Genomic DNA, 6729 nt, shown 5'->3' with positions numbered 1-6729 from the left:
GGGCTTCATGTACAGTGCTGTTCACAGGACAAGCTTTGAGGCGGCTCCACCCGGACACACCCCGGGATTCTTCCTCCTCATTAGATCTCTGGACAAGGTTTTAGGACATGGACGAGGACCATCTCCAATCTCCTTTCTCCTCACAGGACATGGACAAGGAACACCTCTAATCTCCTTTCTCCTCACAGGACATGGACGAGGACCACCTCTAATCTCCTTTCTACTCACAGGACATGGACGAGGACCACCTCCAATCTCCTTTCTCCTCACAGGACATGGACGAGGACCACCTCTAATCTCCTTTCTCCTCACAGGACATGGACGAGGACCACCTCTCATCTCATCTCCTTTCTCCTCACAGGACATGGACGAGGACCACCTCTCATCTCATCTCCTTTCTCCTCACAGGACATGGACGAGGACCACCTCTCATCTCATCTCCTTTCTCCTCACAGGACATGGCTTTCTCCCGTCTGGTCACGTGCGAGCCTCTCTCTCATTGGTCCACATCCGATGTGGGCGGGTCCATAATGCAGGTTGTGGAAAACTCCCGCTGTTTCTGAGGGAACTTCCACACAGCCTCGAGGGATCGCACATCACCGCGGGCCCAACACAGTCGGTCGATGTGAGTGAGATGTGTTCGTGTTTTATTATTATTATTATTATTGTTATTATTATTATTATTATCTGTGTGTCTATGTCGAAATCATTCGATCACGTGAGGGAGGAAAGTAAAATAAAATTTTATCGTGAAGAAATCGTTGCGGCCTTTTCCAAGTCAAGGCATGGTTGAACAGGTCAAAAATCTTCGTGGTTTCGGACCCCAGAGAGCGAGGTGGCCGAAGATCACCTTATAAATGACATAATTAAATAACGCCGTTAATTGTCTTCACAAGGGGTGTTTTAATTAACCCAAACACCCAATCTCCACTCACGTACTCCTTTGGAGTTCCCTTTGTGTGCATGTAAAGTTTCATTCTGATCGGGTTCATGGTTGTGGAGTTATGGAGGACACACACGTACACACACGCACACGCACACACACGTACACACACACACACACACACACACACACGTACACACACACGTACACACACACGTACGCACACACGTACACACGCACGTACACACGTACACACGTACACACACACACACGCACACACATTTGTGTTGATGCATGAAATTGCTTCAAGCAACTTATTTAAAAATGATAGCACTTACAAAAGCGATGTATGAAGCGATTTTGTAGGTTTGCATAACAGGCCTTTAATCACATGAGTGAAGAAAGTGAAAAGAACATTTGAACACTTTATTGTTGAGAAACCGTTGCAGCCTTTTCCAAGTCAAGGCATTGTTCGGCAGGCCAAAAAGATGGTAAACTAGAAAGGTACTCGGTGGAGCGCACACCTCCACCACGCAATACCTGATCCACGAGAACATATCGGGCCCAATATATTTTTGAAATATCATGTTGAAACACAGTACTCTGTCGTTTTTGGCCCGATCCCTCAATTGTGAAGAATCACTTCAAAAATTAAATAATTGTCCTTTCCAGATCCAGTTTCGGATCTTCACCAAAATTGAATCAATTCGTTCTTTCCACACACCCAACCTGTTCACCAAGTCTCATGCAAATCCGTCCACAACTTTTGGAGATGTCGTGCTATATATTAGTTTAGCCTTTTGTCTCAATGGTGAAGAATCAATTAGAAAATTCTAGCAGTCAGATCCGGATCTTCACCAAAATCTCATCAGTTCGTTCTTGTCACACACCCAACCTGTGCACAAAATTTCATTCGGATCCGTCCACAACTTTTTAAGATATCCTGTACACAAACAAACAAACAGATAAACAAGCAGTCATAGACTGGTACTTACAAAATCGTAAACTTGACCTCTGACCTTGTCTAATAAAAGCTGTCTCTAGAGAAGGTAGCGACGCAAACCAGAAGTTTCTACGATGATTCTGTACCAAACCATCAAAAATCGTAACGTCGACCGAAGCAAAAATCTTCATTTCTCCACGCAATTATTTAATAATGTTTTATCAAAGTCGCAAAACCGTAATATTCGGCTATCCACCAACAATCTTTACATAATCCGACGGCTTAGCGAGTCAGGCATGCGACAATAACCTTTATTGGGATAAAAATGCCTTTTAAACACCATCTTTATCGAAAACACCGTCAGCGCGCACACGGAAAACCTTTACATGACCCAACGACGCGTCTGCTCGAGCGCACTGCACCACGTGACGAGCTGTGACGCGGCGAGTGAAATATTTTTTTATACAATCTAAAACGTCTATAAAACATCCGATTTTTACCAGAATTTCGACAACCGAGTTTTAAGCGTCCGAAGCGATGGCAAAAACCGAAGACAAAATTAAAATCGAAGTTAAAACGAACTCGTAACGTCGACTGAAGCAAAAATACTCCATTTCTCCACATGAATTTACGGAATTGTTTGACCTCACTGTGACCTTGACCTTTGACCGATTTTGACCAAAATCTAATCAGTGCTAGCCATCACCCTCCTGAATCACGTGGTGTAATTTGACCTTGGTAGCTTCTTCCGTTCTCAAGTTATCGTGCCTACAAACAAACAAACACACAAACAGATGATGGAAGTCATCAATATACTTACGAAATCTTTCGATTTCGTAACAAACAGACAGAAAGGGGTGAAAACATAACCTCCTTCACCTTCGGCGGCGGAGGTAATTAAGACCCCAGTGAGGAAGAGCATGTTGATTAAGGATGCGTCTTGATTAAGGATAATGAAGTAAGGCCGTTAATTATCTTCAAAAGGGGTGCTTTAATTAATCCAAACACCCAATTTTCACTCATGCACTCCTTTGGGGCTCCATTGGAGTGCGTGCAAAGTTTAGGCCGCTCCGTTTCATCGTTTTGGGAGTTGTGGAGACACAAAAAAGCACACACATACACACACACACATATATACACACACACACACACACACACATATATACACACACACACACACACACACACATATATACACACACACACACACACACACACACACACACACATATATACACACACACACACACACACACACACATATATACACACACACACACACACACACACACACACACACACACACACACACACACACACACACACACACACACACACACACACACACACACACTGACTGACACACTGACATTTATCAGTATTGACCTGCAAATACCACCTGGAGCTTCACCCAAGGGAATATGAAGGGAGAAAGAGAGAAGAGAGAGACAGAGGAGTGGGGCAAAGAGAGAGGAAGGAGGGAGGAGACTGAGGAGGGGTGGGGAAGCGATTGGGGAGTGGGGAGGAGGGGTGTGGGAGTGAGGAGGGGTTGGGGAAGGCAGAGAGGGGAGGGCAAGGGAAGGCAGAGTGAGGGGAGGGCATGGGAAGCAGAGTGAGGGGTGGGCGAGGAAAGGCAGCGTGATGGGAGGGCGAGAGAAGGCAACATGATGGGAGGGCGAGGGAAGGCAGCGCGAGGCGACAGTCCATCCATACGTAACCACTGTCTGGACATGTCCATGTAGATTACCACCATCCAGACATAGCCACTGCCTGGGCATCACCACTGTCCGGACACATCGGGAAATAACCAATGTCCAGAGAGAGATAGAGCGAGAGAGAGACAGAGAGAGACATTGTGGGAGGATGGTGCTGCACTGTATTAGGTGAGAATGAGAGAGACAGAGACAGAGACAGAGACAGAGACATAGATTGGCAGAGAGAACATGTGCTTTTTGAACAACACACACACACACACACACACACACACACACACACACACACACACACACACACACGCACACACACACGCACACACACACACACACACACACACACACACACACACACACACACACACACACACACACACACACACACACACACACTATATTAGTGCTTTGCCGATATCAGCAATTTTTCGGTCATCGGCTGATCGCAGCCATTGTGATAACTGACTACAGTACATACTGTAAACAACCCAAAAATCTGGAGTAGCTTTCACCCTTGTTTTGGGGGAATTTCAATTGACAAATTATAAAAACAATGTTACATTGCATACGTTGAAAGGTGATGAGCAAACCATTATTTTTTATAAACAGCTGCCAATTGTCGTGTGACCTTCCTTGGCACATCTGAGGTCCTATCCACGTACAAAGCTTTCATCTGCATCTCATTGGAGTACTGCTCTTCCCTCTGGGTTCGCTCCTCTGCCTGGCATCTTGCTCAGCTTTACACCATGGAAACAAAGACCTTCAATATCATTGGAATCTCTCGCGATGAAGCTGAGGATGGGCCTTCTCCATCGCTGACTGGTCAGTGTCTCACTGTCTTCTTCCACCGCATTTCTGGACTTTCACCCTCTGCCCTCTCCGTGCTTTCTCCCTGCCAGGTATCTGCAAAACACACGAGGTCAACAAGCAATCCCCTCCTGATGAATCTGCCTAAATCCAGAATCACTTCTCATCTCCACTCATTTATTCTTTTTTTTCCTGCCTGTTGAATTACCTTCCACACTCTCTTCAATCTCATTCTTTCTTCCACGTCTTCAAGACAGTTGTTCACCACAATCCCAAGTCATGATCTTTTCTACACTCTTCAAATCACCACCCACCCCTCCAAAAGTTTTGCTTTTGTATCCACATTGTCCACCCTTTGCATTCTCCCAATTACCCCTCGTTGTTACCTGCCTCCCCCATTTGTCCATCTCCATCTACTTTTGCCCTCTTCACTGCTGTTGGTGTTTTCCCCTTTCTCCTGCTGTTCGCTTTGTTGTGTTGTATTCTTGTTTGTTCCTGTGTCGTTGCTCTTTCACCAGCCTGGAACATTTATTTTTTCAAATCAATAAATAAATGAACTCTTGCATGCTCAACTTTCAATGCATCAGGCTGTATCAAACGAAGCAAACCAGGCGCTGAGGGCTGGACTATCAGACCTCGCGCATGCGGACTGTGGAATCCCGAATGACGTCGCAGATTTTCACATGCAACGGGATGTTCTTTTGGCAATACAAAGATTGAGGAGGAATGCTGCCATTCACATCTGTAAACCGGATAAAGGCACCGGAGTGGTAATCATGAATAAGATTGATTACATCGACAAGATGATGGACATCCTGAAAGACGAAACCAAATTTAAATACCTGGGCGGTGTAACGGAACATGATCGCACGCCTCAGGTGGAAGGTCAGATCATCAAACGACTGTTGCAGCTTCTCAAACGTGGAGAACTATCAAAGGCGGTGTACGACAGAATTAAATTTGTTGGAGCCCAACATCCAAGAATGTACAGCCTGCCGAAGATTCACAAGGAGAATATCCCTCTAAGACCCACACTGCATACAGCTTGGTGCGATCGGCACAACATGAACTGGCCAAGTGGTTGGGAGAGCTACTGCAACCAGTATTCGATTCATTTTCTCATTTCGTGGTAAAGGATTCCTTCACATTTGCAGAATCAATTGGAGCTAAAACACCGACAAGTGAGGACAACATCATGGCATCCTTTGATATTAAGCTTGTTCACGAATGTACCATTGACAGAGACGATTGAAATATGCGCACATTTGTTGTATCACACCGATCTGGAACAACCGATGATCTCGGAACACGTCTTCGTTGAATTAATGAACACAGCAACAAGGGAGGTGGAATTCAGTTTTAACGACATGATGCATGTTCAAACGGATGGTGTCGCCATGGGTTCTCCATTAGGCCCAGCTCTTGCATATATCTTTGTAGGATATCATGAAATGCAGAAACTGACTGGTCGGCAAGGGGTCGATTCACCCATCGTATACTATCGGTATGTTGATGACATTTTTGCTTTGTTTGAGTCTCGGATGGCATGTGACAATTTCCAGGCATGGCTCAACACTCTCCATTCAGCGCTGAAGTTTACCACGGAGCTGGAATCTTCAAACACGTTACCGTTTTTGGACGTGTTGGTTGATAGATCCGACCTTGGTTTCACAACATGCGTCTACCGGAAGCCGACTTTCACAGGGCAGTATACTCGGTGGGACTCCTACAGCTCCACGAGAAACAAAATTGCCTTGATCAATATCCTGGTTAACAGAGCACAGAGGATTTGTTGACCTTGTAATATTCCTGCTGAAATTGACAAAATCATGAATATACTCGGTGAGAATGGTTATCCTGAGCATATCGTTAAGAGATACATAGGTCAGGTCAGGTATGGGAGCATGTGCCAGAACAGCACGTCGCTGCGTCCACTTTCCGCCGGTACTCCAGGGGCCTCCGTCTGGCCATCCCCCAGGCAGATGCCAGGCCCATCCCCATCTCCTTGAGATGATGGTCAACCTGTTGCAACCATGAGGCACATGGTCGACCCACTGGCCTCCTCCACTCATGAGACTCCCTCGCTGAGAGAATCTGGTGAGCAGGATCAGAGTCAGGAAAATGAGCCACATGTCCATACAGCCGCAACTGATGCTCACGGACTATGCAGGTAACAAATCTCATCCGAGTCTCTTTCAGCAACCGCTCGTTGGACACAAAATCCGACCAGCGATAGCCAAGGATTATCCGAAGAGACCTGGTACCAAAGGAATTAAGTCTCCGTCTCAGATCCTTGGTCAGAGTCCAAGTCTCGCACCCATAGAGCAAGACTGGAAGTACCAAGGACCTGAAGACTCGGACTTTCGTCCTCCCGCACAGGTACCGGC

Source organism: Eptatretus burgeri, chromosome 13 (genome assembly GCF_056783735.1).
Source record: "Eptatretus burgeri isolate ZD-2024b chromosome 13, Ebu_testis_v1, whole genome shotgun sequence".
Lineage (NCBI taxonomy): Eukaryota > Metazoa > Chordata > Myxini > Myxiniformes > Myxinidae > Eptatretus > Eptatretus burgeri.
The sequence above is the reverse complement of the archived record's forward strand: the minus strand, read 5'-3'. Positions refer to the sequence as shown.